Genomic DNA, 20502 nt, shown 5'->3' with positions numbered 1-20502 from the left:
AGTTATTATTACAAGCTTTTGACGTCTGTGGTTTGAAAAATGGTTTTGATTGTGTGCTCAAATTTTTTTCAGTTTGGCCTCCCGGGTGGCGCAGTGGTCTAGGGCACTGCATCGCTGTGCCACCAGAGACTCTGGGTTCGCGCCCAAGCTCTGTCGCAGCCGGCCGCGACCAGGAGGTCCGTGGGGCAACGCACAATTGGCCTATCGCCATCCGGGTTAGGCAGGGTTTGGCCGGTAGGGATATCCTTGTCTCATCGCTCACTAACGACTCATGTGGCGGGCCGGGCACAGTGCGCGCTAACCAGGTCGCCAGGTGCACGGTGTTTCCTCCGCCACATTGGTGCGGCTGGGTTCTGGTTTGGATGCGCGCTGTGTTAAGAAGCAGTGCGGCTTGGTTGGGTTGTGTTTCGGAGGACGCGTGGCTTTCTCCCTTCGTCTCTCCCGAGCCCGTACGGGAGTTGTAGCTATGAGACAAGATACTAACTAACTACTAACAATTGGATACCACGAAAAGGGGGTAAAAAATGTTTTTTTTAAATGTGTCAGTTTCACATGGACCCTGTCATAACCATAGCACCACATTTGTATTAGAAGTATCATCTTGTCACAATTCTATTGTCCTACACATAGCCTAGACAGGGCTTCATTTGTATTAGAAGTATCATCTTGTCACAATTCTATTGTCCTACACATAGCCTAGACAGGGCTTCATTTGTATTAGAAGTATCATCTTGTCACAAGTAGAATGCTATTATTATCCTACACATAGCCTAGACAGTTGGGCTTCATTTTTACATTTTAGCAGACGCTCTCATCCAGAGCGCATACATTTTCATACTGGTTCCCTGTGGGAATCGAACCCACAACCCTGGCGTTGCAAGCGCCATGCTCTACCAACTGAGTCACAGGGGACTAGACTGTAGCGCTAAACGGCAGTGGAAGAAATGGCAGCAGTTTTATGTGCACCTAACCAATTGTACCAGAATTGTTTTTTTTTTTCGCATTGTTTGTAACTTATTTTGTGCGTAATGTTTCTGCCACTGTATCTTACGGCAACAAAGAGCTTCTGGATGTCAGGACATTGATCTCTCACCTCGGATTAGACAGAGACTCTTTCTGAAACAAGCAGGACACACAGGATATACTGCTAACACCCGACAAAGCCAACATCCCCGTTATGGGCAAGAGAGAGACGCAGGTACAGAGGACACAGGGCGGGATGCCTCGTAAGGGTCGCATAAGGCGAGTGTGAAAGCGGCCGTTACCGTCACTATTACTCGCCAACGTACAATCATTGGACAATAAATTAGACGAGGTACGATCTCGAATATCCTACTAACGGGACATCAAAAACTGTAACTTTCAGCTAGCAGGATATACTCTGCACCGGCTAGATAGAACAGCACACTCCGGTAACAGCACACTCCGGGGGGGTGAATTTAAGTGCCTGTAAACAACAGCTGGTGCACGAAATCTAAGAAAGTCTCTAGATTTTTCTCGCCTGAAGTAGAGTATTTTATGATAAACTGTAGACCACACTATTTGCCAAGAGTTTTCATCTATACTTTTCGTGGCTGTTTATTTACCACTACAGACGGATGCTGACGCTAAAACCGCACTCAGTCAGCTGTAAAAAAAATAAGCAAACAGGAAACCGCGTTCTGACCATAATTCTATCCTCCTGATTCCTGCTTACAAGCAAAAATGAAAGCAGGACGCACCAGTGACTTGATCTAAAAAAGTGGTCAGATGAATCAAGATGCTAAACTACAGGACAGTTTTGCTATCACAGACTGGAACATGTTCCCGGATTCTTCCGATTGCTTTGAGGAGAACACCACATCAGTCACTGGCTTTATCAAAAAGTGCATCGAGGACGTTGTCCCCACAGTGACTGTACGTACATACCCCAACCAGAAGCCATGGATTACAGGCAACATTCGCACAGAGCTAAAGGGTAGTGCTACCACTCTCAAGGTGCAGGATTCTAACATGGAAGCTTATAATAAATCCTGCTATGCCCTCCGACGAACCATCAAACAGGCAAAGTGCCAATACAGGGCTAAGATTGAATCGTGCTACACCGGATCCAACGCTCGTCTTATGTGGCAGGGCTTGCAAATTATTGCAGACTACAAAGGGAAGCACAGCCACAAGCTCCCCAGTGACACGAGCCTACCAGACGAGCTAAATCACTTCTATGCTCGCTTCGAGGCATGCAACACTGGAGCATGAATGAGAACATCAGCTGTTACGGATGACTGTGTGACCACGCTCTCTGTAGCCAACATGAGTAAGACCTTTAAACAGGTCAACATTCACAAGGCCACGGGGCCAAACAGATTATCAGGACGTGTGCTCCGGGCGTGTGTTGACCAACTGGCAGGTGTCTTCACTGACATTTTCAGCATGTCCCTGATTGAGTCTGTAATACCAACATGTTTCAAGCAGACCACCATAGTCCCTGTGCCCAAGAACACAAAGGCAACCTGCCTAAATGACTACAGACCCATAGCACTCACGTGGCTCACATCAACACCATTATCCCAGAAGCCCTAGACCCACGCCAATTTGCATACTGCCCAAACAGATCCACAGATGATGCAATCTCTATTGCACTCCACACTGCCCTTTCCCACCTGGACAAAAGGAAAACCTATGTGAGAATGCTATTCATTGACTACAGCTCAGAGTTCAACACCATAGTACCCTCAAAGCTCATCAATAAGCTAAGGATCCTGGGACTAAACACCTCCCTCTGCAACTGGATTCTGGACTTCCTGACGGGCTGCCCCCAGGTGGTGAGAAGTAGGTAGCAACACATCTGCCATGCTGATCCTCAACATTGGAGCCTCTCTGGGGTGCGTGCTCAGTTCCCTCCTGTACTCCCTGTTCACCCACGACTGCATGGCCAGGCACGACTTCAACACCATCATTAAGTTTGCAGATGACACAACAGTGGTAGGCATGATCACTGACAACGATGAGACAGCCTATAGGGAGGAGGTCAGAGACCTGGCCTGGTGGTGCCAGAATAACAACCTATCCTGCAACATAACCAAGACTAAGGAGATGATTGTGGATTACAGGAAAAGGTAGACCCGAGCACGCCCCCATTCTCATCGACGGGGCTGTAGTGGAGCAGGTTGAGAGCTTCGTGTTCCTTGGTGTCCACATCACCAACAAACTAGAATGGTCCAAACACACCAAGACAGTCGTGAAGAGGACACGACAAAGCCTACCCCCCCCCTCAGGAAACTAAAAAGATTTGCATGGGTCCTCAGATCCTCAAAAGGTTCTACAGCTGCAACATAGAGAGCATGGTTGCACTGGTTGCATCACTGCCTGGTACGGCAACTGCTCGGCCTCCAACCGCAAGGCACTACAGAGGGTAGTGCGTACAGCCCAGTACATCACTGAGGCCAAGCTTCCTGCCATCCAGGACCTCTATACCAGAGGAAGGCCCTAAAAATTGTCAAAGACTCCAGCCATCCTAGTCATAGACTGTTCCCTCTGCTACATCATGGCAAGCAGTACCGGAACGCCAAGTCTAGGACCTAAAGGCTTCTCACCAGCTTTTACCCCCAAATCATAAGACTCCTGAACAGGTAATCAAATGGCTACCCGGACTATTTGCGTTGTGTGTCTCCCCAACCCCTCTTTTACGCTGCTGCTACTCTCTGTTTATCATATATGCATAGTCACTTCAACCATACCTACATGTACATACTACCTCAATTAGCCCAACTAACCGGTGCCTGTATATAGCCTCGCTACTGTATGTAGTCTCGCTACTGTATATAGCCTCGCTACTGTTATTTTTCACTGTCTTTTTACTGTTGTTTTTTATTTCTTTACTTATCTATTGTTCACCTAATACCTATTTTTTTACCTAAAAAGTGCATTATTGGTTAGGGCCTGTAAGTAAGCATTTCACTGTAAGGTCTAGCCTGTTGTATTCGGCACATGTGACAAATAAACTTAGTTTTGATTTGAAATGGGTGCATCATTATATGTGTGCCTACGCGGATGTATTAACGCTGCAACAGACCTGAAATTTGCTCAGTGCCCCAAGACATTTGAGAGAATATTGAGAGCGATCGACTACCGGAACCCTGTGATGCGACGAATGCTCCAAGCGAAACAACTGTGGACTCTAGCGTGCATGTGGTGTGAGCGTGCCCAGGCATGTTCTGTGTTTCTTTTATCCTGTAACGCCCTTTTAATACTAAGAAAAAATTAATATATTGTCTGCCGGTGTCTGTGGTAATTGGGATTGAAAGAACCTTGGTTTTTGACACGTATACGATCCATGAATATTACAATCAAACTGGAGTCAATAAAGAATGGCTCCATAAATGAGATGATTTGCTCAGGGAGAGTGTAAAATGTAACAACTCTTTGTTCTGTGAAATATCAAGTTGTAAATAATTTCATTTTTTTCCCTCTGAGAAACCATTTTCATTTTCTTTTCTACTCAAACTCATTTCACTTCCTTAAACTCTCGTGACTCATTCACGAAGCACAAAAGCCTGCAACAGCACTCGAGCAATCAATGCACACCTGTCTTAAACTGACCGATGGAGGCCATTTTGTGACTGCTGTTCAGAATCATGACTCCAGCCAATCAATTAAAGCCCTGAGCCATAGTGACATCTAACAGCTGCTGGGGCTGTGTAGTGGAGACTTTGGCTTGGCCACCGCCACCTATACTGAGGGACCTGATTCATTCATCGCAATCACTTTAAACAGTCCCCTATAACCCAATAAAGCTGCTTGTAACAGATGCTACAACCATATTCGAGGGTCCTTACATGGGGAGAAGAAGATTCAATTTGTATTGAAGGTCACTGGAGTCTCTGAGTCATTGAGGCATGAAGCGTGGAAACTGGACTGGAACAAACTACAGTTTAGAAACTGTTCTGACAAGGCATCAAGGTTTTAGTCTTGATTGAGTGGGCCTATCAGGGGTTGGAGTGAGGCATAAACAAACCAATCGATGGAGAGGACAGTAAGACGCATGCATGGTTTCTCCCACTCTTGGCTAGGCCTTCCCATCAGCCCTGGCATGCAGTGCCTTGGGCCGGGTCGGCTGCTAAGGCGTCTAGAACGTTGAGCACGGAAAACCCAGGGCAGGAAGTTCAAGACAGACGAAGGAAATGACAGTCAGGTAGAGAGAAAATAGAAACATGAGCAATGTGAGAAAGAGTGCCCTGTTTCTGCCTTCTAGTCAACCACAAGAGAGAGAGAGAGTCACATACAGAAACAGAGAGAGAGGAGAGAGAGAGTCACATACAGAAACAGAGAAAGACAAGAGAGAGAGTCACATACAGAAACCGAGAGAGAGAGAGAGTCACATACAGAAACAGAGAGGAGAGAGAGAGAGTCACATACAGAAACAGAGAGAGAGAGAGAGTCACATACAGAAACAGAGAGGAGAGAGAGAGAGTCACATACAGAAACAGAGAGAGAGGAGATAGAGAGTCACATACAGAAACGGAGAGAGAGTCACATAAAGAAACAGAGGAGAGAGAGAGTCACATACAGAAACAGAGAGAGAGAGAGAGTCACATACAGAGAGAGAGAGAGAGAGAGAGAGGCACATACAGAAACAGAGAGAGAGAGAGTCACATACAGAGAGAGAGAGAGAGAGAGGAGAGAGAGAGTCACATAAAGAAACAGAGAGAGAGAGAGAGTCACATACAGAAACAGAGAGAGAGAGAGAGAGTCACATACAGAGAGAGAGAGAGAGAGAGAGAGAGAGAGAGAGTCACATACAGAAACAGAGAGAGAGAGAGAGTCACATACAGAAACAGAGAGAGGAGAGAGAGAGTCACATACAGAAACAGAGAGGAGAGAGAGAGTCACATACAGAAACAGAGAAAGAGGAGAGAGAGACTCACATACAGAAACAGAGAGAGAGGAGAGAGAGTCACATACAGAAACAGGGAGAGGAGAGAGAGAGTCACATACAGAAACAGAGAATAGAGGAGAGAGAGAGTCATATACAGAGAGGAGAGAGTCACATACAGAAACAGAGAGAGGAGAGAGAGAGAGTCACATACAGAAACAGAGAATAGAGGAGAGCGAGAGTCATATACAGAGAGGAGAGAGTCACATACAGAAACAGAGAGAGGAGAGAGAGAGAGTCACATACAGAAACAGAGAGAGGAGAGAGAGAGTCACATACAGAAACAGATAATAGAGGAGAGAGAGAGTCACATACAGAAACAGAGAATATAGGAGAGAGAGTCACATACAGAAACAGAGAATAGAGGAGAGAGAGAGTCACATACAGAAACAGAGAGCGAGAGAGTCACATACAGAAAAAGAGAGAGAGAGAGAGTCGCATACAGAAACAGAGAGAGAGGAGAGAGAGAGTCACATAAAGAAACAGAGGAGAGAGAGAGAGTCACATACAGAAACAGAGAGGAGAGAGAGAGTCACATACAGAAACAGAGAGAGGAGAGAGAGAGAGTCACATACAGAAACAGATAATAGAGGAGAGAGAGAGTCACATACAGAAACAGAGAGAGAGAGAGAGTCACATACAGAAAAAGAGAGTGAGAGAGAGTCACATACAGAAACAGAGAGAGAGGAGAGAGAGAGTCACATAAAGAAACAGAGAGAGAGAGTCACATACAGAAACAGAGAGGAGAGAGAGAGAGTCACATACAGAAACAGAGAGAGGAGAGAGAGTCACATACAGAAACAGAGAATAGAGGAGAGAGAGTCACATACAGAAACAGAGAATAGAGGAGAGAGAGAGTCACATACAGAAACAGAGAGAGAGAGAGAGTCACATACAGAAAAAGAGAGTGAGAGAGAGAGTCACATACAGAGAGAGAGGAGAGAGAGAGTCACATAAAGAAACAGAGGAGAGAGAGAGAGTCACATGCAGAAACAGAGAGAGAGAGAGTCACATACAGAAACAGAGAGAGAGGAGAGAGAGAGTCACATACAGAAACAGAGAGGAGAGAGAGAGTCACATACAGAAACAGAGAGAGAGAGAGAGAGAGAGAGTCACATACAGAAACAGAGAGAGGAGAGAGAGAGAGTCACATAAAGGAACAGAGAGAGGAGAGAGAGAGAGTCACATACAGAAACAGAGAGAGAGAGAGAGTCACATACAGAAACAGAGAATAGAGGAGAGAGGGAGTCACATACAGAAACAGGGAGGAGAGTGAGAGACACATACATAAACAGAAAGGAGAGAGAGAGTCACATACAGAAACAGAGAGAGAGAGAGTCACATACAGAAACAGAGAGAGAGAGTCACATACAGAAAGAGAGGAGAGAGAGAGAGTCACATACAGAGAGTGGAGAGAGAGTCACATACAGAAACAGAGAGAGAGAGAGAGAGAGACAGAGTCACATAAAGAAACAGAGAGAGGAGAGAGAGAGAGAGTCACATACAGAAACAGAGAGAGAGAGAGAGTCACATACAGAAACAGGGAGGGAGAGAGAGAGTCACATACAGAAACAGAGAGAGAGAGAGTCACATACAGAAACACAGAGAGGAGAGAGAGAGTCACATTCAGAAACAGAGTGGATAGAGAGAGAGTCACATTCAGAAACAGAGAGGAGAGAGAGAGAGTCACATACAGAACCAGAGAATAGTGGAGAGAGAGAGAGTCACATTCAGAAACAGAGAATAGAGGAGAGAGAGAGTCACATACAGAAACAGAGAGCGAGAGAGTCACATACAGAAAAAGAGAGAGAGAGAGAGTCGCATACAGAAACAGAGAGAGAGGAGAGAGAGAGTCACATAAAGAAACAGAGGAGAGAGAGAGAGTCACATACAGAAACAGAGAGAGGAGAGAGAGAGAGTCACATACAGAAACAGAGAGAGGAGAGAGAGAGTCACATACAGAAACAGAGAGGAGAGAGAGAGAGTCACATACAGAAACAGAGAGAGGAGAGAGAGAGAGTCACATACAGAAACAGATAATAGAGGAGAGAGAGAGTCACATACAGAAACAGAGAATAGAGGAGAGAGAGTCACATACAGAAACAGAGAGAGAGAGAGAGTCACATACAGAAAAAGAGAGGAGAGAGAGAGAGTCACATACAGAAACAGAGAGAGGAGAGAGAGTCACATACAGAAACAGAGAATAGAGGAGAGAGAGTCACATACAGAAACAGAGAATAGAGGAGAGAGAGAGTCACATACAGAAACAGAGAGAGAGAGAGAGTCACATACAGAAAAAGAGAGTGAGAGAGAGTCACATACAGAGAGAGAGGAGAGAGAGAGTCACATAAAGAAACAGAGGAGAGAGAGAGAGTCACATGCAGAAACAGAGAGAGAGAGAGTCACATACAGAAACAGAGAGAGAGGAGAGAGAGAGTCACATACAGAAACAGAGAGGAGAGAGAGAGTCACATACAGAAACAGAGAGAGGAGAGAGAGAGAGTCACATACAGAAACAGAGAGAGGAGAGAGAGAGAGTCACATACAGAAACAGAGAATAGAGGAGAGAGGGAGTCACATACAGAAACAGGGAGGAGAGTGAGAGACACATACATAAACAGAAAGGAGAGAGAGAGTCACATACAGAAACAGAGAGAGAGAGAGAGTCACATACAGAAACAGAGAGAGAGAGAGTCACATACAGAAAGAGAGGAGAGAGAGAGAGTCACATACAGAGAGTGGAGAGAGAGTCACATACAGAAACAGAGAGAGAGAGAGAGAGAGACAGAGTCACATAAAGAAACAGAGAGAGGAGAGAGAGAGAGAGTCACATACAGAAACAGAGAGAGAGAGAGAGTCACATACAGAAACATGGAGGGAGAGAGAGAGTCACATACAGAAACAGAGAGAGAGAGAGTCACATACATAAACACAGAGAGGAGAGAGAGAGTCACATTCAGAAACAGAGTGGATAGAGAGAGAGTCACATTCAGAAACAGAGAGGAGAGAGAGAGAGTCACATACAGAAACAGAGAGAGAGAGAGAGAGAGAGAGAGAGAGAGTCACATACAGAACCAGAGAATAGAGGAGAGAGAGAGAGTCACATTCAGAAACAGAGAGGGGAGAGAGAGAGTCACATTCAGAAACAGAGAATAGAGGAGAGAGAGAGTCATATACAGAGAGGAGAGAGTCACATACAGAAACAGAGAGAGGAGAGAGAGAGAGTCACATACAGAAACAGAGAGAGGAGAGAGAGAGTCACATACAGAAACAGATAATAGAGGAGAGAGAGAGTCACATACAGAAACAGAGAATATAGGAGAGAGAGTTACATACAGAAACAGAGAATAGAGGAGAGAGAGAGTCACATACAGAAACAGAGAGCGAGAGAGTCACATACAGAAAAAGAGAGAGAGAGAGAGTCGCATACAGAAACAGAGAGAGAGGAGAGAGAGAGTCACATAAAGAAACAGAGGAGAGAGAGAGAGTCACATACAGAAACAGAGAGAGGAGAGAGAGAGAGTCACATACAGAAACAGAGAGAGGAGAGAGAGAGTCACATACAGAAACAGAGAGGAGAGAGAGAGAGTCACATACAGAAACAGAGAATAGAGGAGAGAGAGAGTCACATACAGAAACAGAGAGAGAGAGAGAGTCACATACAGAAAAAGAGAGTGAGAGAGAGAGTCACATACAGAAACAGAGAGAGAGGAGAGAGAGAGTCACATAAAGAAACAGAGAGAGAGAGTCACATACATAAACAGAGAGGAGAGAGAGAGAGTCTAATACAGAAACAGAGGAGAGAGAGAGTCACATACAGAAACAGAGAATAGAGGAGAGAGAGTCACATACAGAAACAGAGAATAGAGGAGAGAGAGAGTCACATACAGAAACAGAGAGAGAGAGAGAGTCACATACAGAAAAAGAGAGTGAGAGAGAGAGTCACATACAGAAACAGAGAGAGAGAGTCACATAAAGAAACAGAGGAGAGAGAGAGAGTCACATGCAGAAACAGAGAGAGAGAGAGAGTCACATACAGAAACAGAGAGAGAGGAGAGAGAGAGTCACATACAGAAACAGAGAGGAGAGAGAGAGTCACATACAGAAACAGAGAGAGAGAGAGAGAGTCACATACAGAAACAGAGAGAGGAGAGAGAGAGAGTCACATAAAGGAACAGAGAGAGGAGAGAGAGAGAGTCACATACAGAAACAGAGAGAGAGAGAGAGTCACATACAGAAACAGAGAATAGAGGAGAGAGGGAGTCACATACAGAAACAGGGAGGAGAGTGAGAGACACATACATAAACAGAAAGGAGAGAGAGAGTCACATACAGAAACAGAGAGAGAGAGAGTCACATACAGAAACAGAGAGAGAGAGTCACATACAGAAAGAGAGGAGAGAGAGAGAGTCACATACAGAGAGTGGAGAGAGAGTCACATACAGAAACAGAGAGAGAGAGAGAGAGAGAGACAGAGTCACATAAAGAAACAGAGAGAGGAGAGAGAGAGAGAGTCACATACAGAAACAGAGAGAGAGAGAGAGTCACATACAGAAACAGGGAGGGAGAGAGAGAGTCACATACAGAAAGAGAGAGAGAGAGTCACATACAGAAACACAGAGAGGAGAGAGAGAGTCACATTCAGAAACAGAGTGGATAGAGAGAGAGTCACATTCAGAAACAGAGAGGAGAGAGAGAGAGTCACATACAGAAACAGAGAGAGAGAGAGAGAGAGAGAGAGTCACATACAGAACCAGAGAATAGTGGAGAGAGAGAGAGTCACATTCAGAAACAGAGAGGGGAGAGAGAGAGTCACATTCAGAAACAGAGAGGAGAGAGAGAGTCACATACAGAAACGGAGAGAGAGAGAGAGAGAGTCACATTCAGAAACAGAGAGGAGAGAGAGAGTCACATACAGAAACACAGAGGAGAGAGAGAGTCACATACAGAAACAGAGAATAGAGTAGAGAGAGAGTCACATAGAGAAACAGAGAGGAGAGAGAGAGAGTCACATACAGAAACAGAGAGGAGAGAGAGAGTCACATACAGAAACACAGAGGAGATAGGAGAGAGAGAGTCACATACAGAAACAGAGAGAGGAGAGAGAGTCACATACAGAATCAGAGAGGAGAGAGAGTCACATACAGAGAATAGAGGAGAGAGAGAGTCACATGCAGAAACAGAGAGAGGAGAGAGAGAGAGTCACATACAGAAACAGAGAGAGGAGAGAGAGAGTCACATACAGAATCAGAGAGGAGAGAGAGAGTCACATACAGAAACTGAGAATAGAGGAGAGAGAGAGTCACATACAGAAACAGAGAGAGGAGAGAGAGAGTCACATACAGAATCAGAGAGAGAGAGTCACATACAGAATCAGAGAGGAGAGAGAGAGTCACATACAGAAACTGAGAATAGAGGAGAGAGAGAGTCACATACAGAAACAGAGAGAGGAGAGAGAGAGTCACATACAGAATCAGAGAGAGAGAGTCACATACAGAAACAGAGAGAGGAGATAGAGAGTCACATACAGAAACAGAGAGGAGAGAGAGAGAGTCACATACAGAAACAGAGAGGAGAGAGAGAGAGAGTCACATACAGAAACAGAGAGGAGAGAGAGAGAGTCACATACAGAAACAGAGAGGAGAGAGAGAGTCACATACAGAAACAGAGAGAAGAGAGAGAGAGTCACATACAGAAACCGAGAGTAGAGAGAGAGTCACATAAAGAAACAGAGAGAAGAGAGAGAGAGTCTCATACAGAAACAGAGAGAGGAGAGAGAGAGTCACATACAGAAACAGAGAGAGTAGAGAGAGAGTCACATACAGAAACAGAGAGGAGAGGGAGAGTCACATACAGAAACAGAGAGGAGAGGGAGAGTCACATACAGAAACAGAGAATAGAGGAGAGAGGGAGTCACATACAGAAACAGGGAGGAGAGTGAGAGACACATATTTAAACAGAGAGGAGAGAGAGAGTCACATACAGAAACATAGAGAGAGAGTCACATACAGAAACAGAGAGAGAGAGAGTCACATACAGAAAGAGAGGAGAGAGAGAGAGTCACATACAGAGAGTGGAGAGAGAGTCACATACAGAAACAGAGAGAGAGAGAGAGAGAGAGAGACAGAGAGTCACATAAAGAAACAGAGAGAGGAGAGAGAGAGAGAGTCACATACAGAAACAGAGAGAGAGAGAGAGTCACATACAGAAACAGGGAGGAAGAGAGAGAGTCACATACAGAAACACAGAGAGAGAGAGTCACATACAGAAACACAGAGAGGAGAGAGAGAGTCACATTCAGAAACAGAGAATATAGAGAGAGAGTCACATTCAGAAACAGAGAGGAGAGAGAGAGAGTCACATACAGAAACAGAGAGAGTGAGAGAGAGAGAGAGAGAGAGTCACATACAGAACCAGAGAATAGAGGAGAGAGAGAGAGTCACATTCAGAAACAGAGAGGGGAGAGAGAGAGTCACATTCAGAAACAGAGAGGAGAGAGAGAATCACATACAGAAACGGAGAGAGAGAGAGAGTCACATTCAGAAACAGAGAGGAGAGAGAGAGTCACATACAGAAACACAGAGGAGAGAGAGAGTCACATACAGAAACAGAGAATAGAGTAGAGAGAGAGTCACATAGAGAAACAGAGAGGAGAGAGAGAGTCACATACAGAAACAGAGAGGAGAGAGAGAGTCACATACAGAAACACAGAGGAGAGAGGAGAGAAAGAGTCACATACAGAAACAGAGAGAGGAGAGAGAGTCACATACAGAATCAGAGAGGAGAGATAGTCACATACAGAAACAGAGAATAGAGGAGAGAGAGAGTCACATACAGAAACAGAGAGAGGAGAGAGAGAGTCACATACAGAATCAGAGAGGAGAGAGAGAGTCACATACAGAAACAGAGAATAGAGGAGAGAGAGAGCGTCACGTATAGAAACAGAGAGAGGAGAGAGAGAGTCACATACAGAATCAGAGAGAGAGAGTCACATACAGAAACAGAGATAGAAGAGAGAGTCACATTCAGAAACAGAGAGGAGAGAGAGAGAGTCACATACAGAAACAGAGAGGAGAGAGAGAGTCACATACAGAAACAGAGAGGAGAGAGAGAGAGTCACATACAGAAACAGAGAGGAGAGAGAGAGTCACATACAGAAACAGAGAGAAGAGAGAGAGAGAGTCACATACAGAAACCAAGAGTAGAGAGAGAGTCACATAAAGAAACAGAGAGAAGAGAGAGAGAGTCACATACAGAAACAGAGAGAGGAGAGAGAGAGTCACATACAGAAACAGAGAGAGGAGAGAGAGAGTCACATACAGAAACAGAGAGGAGAGAGAGAGTCACATACAGAAACAGAGAGAGAGAGAGAGAGAGTCACATACAGAAACAGAGAGAGGAGAGAGAGAGAGTCACATAAAGGAACAGAGAGAGGAGAGAGAGAGAGTCACATACAGAAACAGAGAGAGAGAGAGAGTCACATACAGAAACAGAGAATAGAGGAGAGAGGGAGTCACATACAGAAACAGGGAGGAGAGTGAGAGACACATACATAAACAGAAAGGAGAGAGAGAGTCACATACAGAAACAGAGAGAGAGAGAGTCACATACAGAAACAGAGAGAGAGAGTCACATACAGAAAGAGAGGAGAGAGAGAGAGTCACATACAGAGAGTGGAGAGAGAGTCACATACAGAAACAGAGAGAGAGAGAGAGAGACAGAGTCACATAAAGAAACAGAGAGAGGAGAGAGAGAGAGAGTCACATACAGAAACAGAGAGAGAGAGAGTCACATACAGAAACAGGGAGGGAGAGAGAGAGTCACATACAGAAACAGAGAGAGAGAGAGTCACATACAGAAACACAGAGAGGAGAGAGAGAGTCACATTCAGAAACAGAGTGGATAGAGAGAGAGTCACATTCAGAAACAGAGAGGAGAGAGAGAGAGTCACATACAGAAACAGAGAGAGAGAGAGAGAGAGAGAGAGAGTCACATACAGAACCAGAGAATAGTGGAGAGAGAGAGAGTCACATTCAGAAACAGAGAGGGGAGAGAGAGAGTCACATTCAGAAACAGAGTGGAGAGAGAGAGTCACATACAGAAACGGAGAGAGAGAGAGAGAGTCACATTCAGAAACAGAGAGGAGAGAGAGAGTCACATACAGAAACACAGAGGAGAGAGAGAGTCACATACAGAAACAGAGAATAGAGTAGAGAGAGAGTCACATAGAGAAACAGAGAGGAGAGAGAGAGAGTCACATACAGAAACAGAGAGGAGAGAGAGAGTCACATACAGAAACACAGAGGAGATAGGAGAGAGAGAGTCACATACAGAAACAGAGAGAGGAGAGAGAGTCACATACAGAATCAGAGAGGAGAGAGAGTCACATACAGAGAATAGAGGAGAGAGAGAGTCACATGCAGAAACAGAGAGAGGAGAGAGAGTCACATACAGAATCAGAGAGGAGAGAGAGAGAGTCACATACAGAAACAGAGAGAGGAGAGAGAGAGTCACATACAGAATCAGAGAGGAGAGAGAGAGTCACATACAGAAACTGAGAATAGAGGAGAGAGAGAGTCACATACAGAAACAGAGAGAGGAGAGAGAGAGTCACATACAGAATCAGAGAGAGAGAGTCACATACAGAATCAGAGAGGAGAGAGAGAGTCACATACAGAAACTGAGAATAGAGGAGAGAGAGAGTCACATACAGAAACAGAGAGAGGAGAGAGAGAGTCACATACAGAATCAGAGAGAGAGAGTCACATACAGAAACAGAGAGAGGAGATAGAGAGTCACATACAGAAACAGAGAGGAGAGAGAGAGAGTCACATACAGAAACAGAGAGGAGAGAGAGAGAGAGTCACATACAGAAACAGAGAGGAGAGAGAGAGAGTCACATACAGAAACAGAGAGGAGAGAGAGAGTCACATACAGAAACAGAGAGAAGAGAGAGAGAGAGTCACATACAGAAACCGAGAGTAGAGAGAGAGTCACATAAAGAAACAGAGTGAAGAGAGAGAGAGTCTCATACAGAAACAGAGAGAGGAGAGAGAGAGTCACATACAGAAACAGAGAGAGTAGAGAGAGAGTCACATACAGAAACAGAGAGAGGAGAGAGAGAGTCACATACAGAAACAGAGAGGAGAGGGAGAGTCACATACAGAAACAGAGAATAGAGGAGAGAGGGAGTCACATACAGAAACAGGGAGGAGAGTGAGAGACACATATTTAAACAGAGAGGAGAGAGAGAGTCACATACAGAAACATAGAGAGAGAGTCACATACAGAAACAGAGAGAGAGAGAGTCACATACAGAAAGAGAGGAGAGAGAGAGAGTCACATACAGAGAGTGAAGAGAGAGTCACATACAGAAACAGAGAGAGAGAGAGAGAGAGAGAGAGAGACAGAGAGTCACATAAAGAAACAGAGAGAGGAGAGAGAGAGAGAGTCACATACAGAAACAGAGAGAGAGAGAGAGTCACATACAGAAACAGGGAGGAAGAGAGAGAGTCACATACAGAAACACAGAGAGAGAGAGTCACATACAGAAACACAGAGAGGAGAGAGAGAGTCACATTCAGAAACAGAGAATATAGAGAGAGAGTCACATTCAGAAACAGAGAGGAGAGAGAGAGAGTCACATACAGAAACAGAGAGAGTGAGAGAGAGAGAGAGAGAGAGTCACATACAGAACCAGAGAATAGAGGAGAGAGAGAGAGTCACATTCAGAAACAGAGAGGGGAGAGAGAGAGTCACATTCAGAAACAGAGAGGAGAGAGAGAATCACATACAGAAACGAGAGAGAGAGAGAGTCACATTCAGAAACAGAGAGGAGAGAGAGAGTCACATACAGAAACACAGAGGAGAGAGAGAGTCACATACAGAAACAGAGAATAGAGTAGAGAGAGAGTCACATAGAGAAACAGAGAGGAGAGAGAGAGTCACATACAGAAACAGAGAGGAGAGAGAGAGTCACATACAGAAACACAGAGGAGAGAGGAGAGAAAGAGTCACATACAGAAACAGAGAGAGGAGAGAGAGTCACATACAGAATCAGAGAGGAGAGATAGTCACATACAGAAACAGAGAATAGAGGAGAGAGAGAGTCACATACAGAAACAGAGAGAGGAGAGAGAGAGTCACATACAGAATCAGAGAGGAGAGAGAGAGTCACATACAGAAACAGAGAATAGAGGAGAGAGAGAGCGTCACGTATAGAAACAGAGAGAGGAGAGAGAGAGTCACATACAGAATCAGAGAGAGAGAGTCACATACAGAAACAGAGATAGAAGAGAGAGAGTCACATTCAGAAACAGAGAGGAGAGAGAGAGAGTCACATACAGAAACAGAGAGGAGAGAGAGAGTCACATACAGAAACAGAGAGGAGAGAGAGAGAGTCACATACAGAAACAGAGAGGAGAGAGAGAGTCACATACAGAAACATAGAGAAGAGAGAGAGAGAGTCACATACAGAAACCAAGAGTAGAGAGAGAGTCACATAAAGAAACAGAGAGAAGAGAGAGAGAGTCACATACAGAAACAGAGAGAGGAGAGAGAGTCACATACAGAAACAGAGAGAGTAGAGAGAGAGTCACATACAGAAACAGAGAGAGGAGAGAGAGAGTCACATACAGAAACAGAGAGAGGAGAGAGAGAGTCACATACAGAAACAGAGAGAGTAGAGAGAGAGTCACATACAGAAACAGAGAGAGGAGAGAGAGAGTCACATACAGAAACAGAGAGAGGAGAGAGAGTCACATACAGAATCAGAGAGGAGAGATAGTCACATACAGAAACAGAGAATAGATGAGAGAGAGAGTCACATACAGAAACAGAGAGAGGAGAGAGAGTCACATACAGAATCAGAGAGGAGAGAGAGTCACATACAGAAACAGAGAGAGGAGAGAGAGAGTCACATACAGAATCAGAGAGGAGAGAGAGAGTCACATACAGAAACAGAGAATAGAGGAGAGAGAGAGCGTCACGTATAGAAACAGAGAGAGGAGAGAGAGAGTCACATACAGAATCAGAGAGAGAGAGTCACATACAGAAACAGAGATAGAAGAGAGAGAGTCACATTCAGAAACAGAGAGGAGAGAGAGAGAGTCACATACAGAAACAGAGAGGAGAGAGAGAGTCACATACAGAAACAGAGAGGAGAGAGAGAGAGTCACATACAGAAACAGAGAGGAGAGAGAGAGTCACATACAGAAACAGAGAGAAGAGAGAGAGAGAGTCACATACAGAAACCAAGAGTAGAGAGAGAGTCACATAAAGAAACAGAGAGAAGAGAGAGAGAGTCACATACAGAAACAGAGAGAGGAGAGAGAGTCACATACAGAAACAGAGAGAGTAGAGAGAGAGTCACATACAGAAACAGAGAGAGGAGAGAGAGAGTCACATACAGAAACAGAGAGAGGAGAGAGAGAGTCACATACAGAAACAGAGAGGAGAGAGAGAGTCACATACAGAAACAGAGAGAGAGAGAGAGAGTCACATACAGAAACAGAGAGAGGAGAGAGAGAGAGTCACATAAAGGAACAGAGAGAGGAGAGAGAGAGAGTCACATACAGAAACAGAGAGAGAGAGAGAGTCACATACAGAAACAGAGAATAGAGGAGAGAGGGAGTCACATACAGAAACAGGGAGGAGAGTGAGAGACACATACATAAACAGAAAGGAGAGAGAGAGTCACATACAGAAACAGAGAGAGAGAGAGTCACATACAGAAACAGAGAGAGAGAGTCACATACAGAAAGAGAGGAGAGAGAGAGAGTCACATACAGAGAGTGGAGAGAGAGTCACATACAGAAACAGAGAGAGAGAGAGAGACAGAGTCACATAAAGAAACAGAGAGAGGAGAGAGAGAGAGAGTCACATACAGAAACAGAGAGAGAGAGAGAGTCACATACAGAAACAGGGAGGGAGAGAGAGAGTCACATACAGAAACAGAGAGAGAGAGAGTCACATACAGAAACACAGAGAGGAGAGAGAGAGTCACATTCAGAAACAGAGTGGATAGAGAGAGAGTCACATTCAGAAACAGAGAGGAGAGAGAGAGAGTCACATACAGAAACAGAGAGAGAGAGAGAGAGAGAGAGAGTCACATACAGAACCAGAGAATAGTGGAGAGAGAGAGAGTCACATTCAGAAACAGAGAGGGGAGAGAGAGAGTCACATTCAGAAACAGAGTGGAGAGAGAGAGTCACATACAGAAACGGAGAGAGAGAGAGAGAGAGTCACATTCAGAAACAGAGAGGAGAGAGAGAGTCACATACAGAAACACAGAGGAGAGAGAGAGTCACATACAGAAACAGAGAATAGAGTAGAGAGAGAGTCACATAGAGAAACAGAGAGGAGAGAGAGAGAGTCACATACAGAAACAGAGAGGAGAGAGAGAGTCACATACAGAAACACAGAGGAGATAGGAGAGAGAGAGTCACATACAGAAACAGAGAGAGGAGAGAGAGTCACATACAGAATCAGAGAGGAGAGAGAGTCACATACATAGAATAGAGGAGAGAGAGAGTCACATGCAGAAACAGAGAGAGGAGAGAGAGTCACATACAGAATCAGAGAGGAGAGAGAGAGAGTCACATACAGAAACAGAGAGAGGAGAGAGAGAGTCACATACAGAATCAGAGAGGAGAGAGAGAGTCACATACAGAAACTGAGAATAGAGGAGAGAGAGAGTCACATACAGAAACAGAGAGAGGAGAGAGAGAGTCACATACAGAATCAGAGAGAGAGAGTCACATACAGAATCAGAGAGGAGAGAGAGAGTCACATACAGAAACTGAGAATAGAGGAGAGAGAGAGTCACATACAGAAACAGAGAGAGGAGAGAGAGAGTCACATACAGAATCAGAGAGAGAGAGTCACATACAGAAACAGAGAGAGGAGATAGAGAGTCACATACAGAAACAGAGAGGAGAGAGAGAGAGTCACATACAGGAACAGAGAGGAGAGAGAGAGAGAGTCACATACAGAAACAGAGAGGAGAGAGAGAGAGTCACATACAGAAACAGAGAGGAGAGAGAGAGTCACATACAGAAACAGAGAGAAGAGAGAGAGAGAGTCACATACAGAAACCGAGAGTAGAGAGAGAGTCACATAAAGAAACAGAGAGAAGAGAGAGAGAGTCTCATACAGAAACAGAGAGAGGAGAGAGAGAGTCACATACAGAAACAGAGAGAGTAGAGAGAGAGTCACATACAGAAACAGAGAGAGGAGAGAGAGAGTCACATACAGAAACAGAGAGGAGAGGGAGAGTCACATACAGAAACAGAGAATAGAGGAGAGAGGGAGTCACATACAGAAACAGGGAGGAGAGTGAGAGACACATATTTAAACAGAGAGGAGAGAGAGAGTCACATACAGAAACATAGAGAGAGAGTCACATACAGAAACAGAGAGAGAGAGAGTCACATACAGAAAGAGAGGAGAGAGAGAGAGTCACATACAGAGAGTGGAGAGAGAGTCACATACAGAAACAGAGAGAGAGAGAGAGAGAGAGAGAGACAGAGAGTCACATAAAGAAACAGAGAGAGGAGAGAGAGAGAGAGTCACATACAGAAACAGAGAGAGAGAGAGAGTCACATACAGAAACAGGGAGGAAGAGAGAGAGTCACATACAGAAACACAGAGAGAGAGAGTCACATACAGAAACACAGAGAGGAGAGAGAGAGTCACATTCAGAAACAGAGAATATAGAGAGAGAGTCACATTCAGAAACAGAGAGGAGAGAGAGAGAGTCACATACAGAAACAGAGAGAGTGAGAGAGAGAGAGAGAGAGAGTCACATACAGAACCAGAGAATAGAGGAGAGAGAGAGAGTCACATTCAGAAACAGAGAGGGGAGAGAGAGAGTCACATTCAGAAACAGAGAGGAGAGAGAGAATCACATACAGAAACGGAGAGAGAGAGAGAGTCACATTCAGAAACAGAGAGGAGAGAGAGAGTCACATACAGAAACACAGAGGAGAGAGAGAGTCACATACAGAAACAGAGAATAGAGTAGAGAGAGAGTCACATAGAGAAACAGAGAGGAGAGAGAGTCACATACAGAAACAGAGAGGAGAGAGAGAGTCACATACAGAAACACAGAGGAGAGAGGAGAGAAAGAGTCACATACAGAAACAGAGAGAGGAGAGAGAGTCACATACAGAATCAGAGAGGAGAGATAGTCACATACAGAAACAGAGAATAGAGGAGAGAGAGAGTCACATACAGAAACAGAGAGAGGAGAGAGAGAGTCACATACAGAATCAGAGAGGAGAGAGAGAGTCACATACAGAAACAGAGAATAGAGGCGAGAGAGAGCGTCACGTATAGAAACAGAAAGAGGAGAGAGAGAGTCACATACAGAATCAGAGAGAGAGAGTCACATACAGAAACAGAGATAGAAGAGAGAGAGTCACATTCAGAAACAGAGAGGAGAGAGAGAGAGTCACATACAGAAACAGAGAGGAGAGAGAGAGTCACATACAGAAACAGAGAGGAGAGAGAGAGAGTCACATACAGAAACAGAGAGGAGAGAGAGAGTCACATACAGAAACAGAGAGAAGAGAGAGAGAGAGTCACATACA

The 20502-nt window shown here is 44.8% G+C and overlaps 1 protein-coding gene and 1 non-coding gene across 9 annotated transcripts in view; one reads left to right on the top strand and one right to left on the bottom strand.

Annotated features, from left to right (window-relative positions):
- LOC139374697 (type II inositol 3,4-bisphosphate 4-phosphatase-like) overlaps nucleotides 1-20502 on the top strand; it is a 252978-nt gene that overhangs the window by 115099 nt on the left and 117377 nt on the right. The window lies entirely within an intron of this gene.
- On the bottom strand, nucleotides 840-913 carry trnaa-ugc (transfer RNA alanine (anticodon UGC)). The gene has a single exon. It is a non-coding gene; the product is annotated as a tRNA-Ala (tRNA).

This window comes from Oncorhynchus clarkii, chromosome 19, assembly GCF_045791955.1.
Source record: "Oncorhynchus clarkii lewisi isolate Uvic-CL-2024 chromosome 19, UVic_Ocla_1.0, whole genome shotgun sequence".
Classification (NCBI taxonomy): Eukaryota; Metazoa; Chordata; class Actinopteri; order Salmoniformes; family Salmonidae; genus Oncorhynchus; species Oncorhynchus clarkii.
Note: the sequence above shows the minus strand (reverse complement) of the source record. Positions and strands in the feature narration are given on the sequence as shown.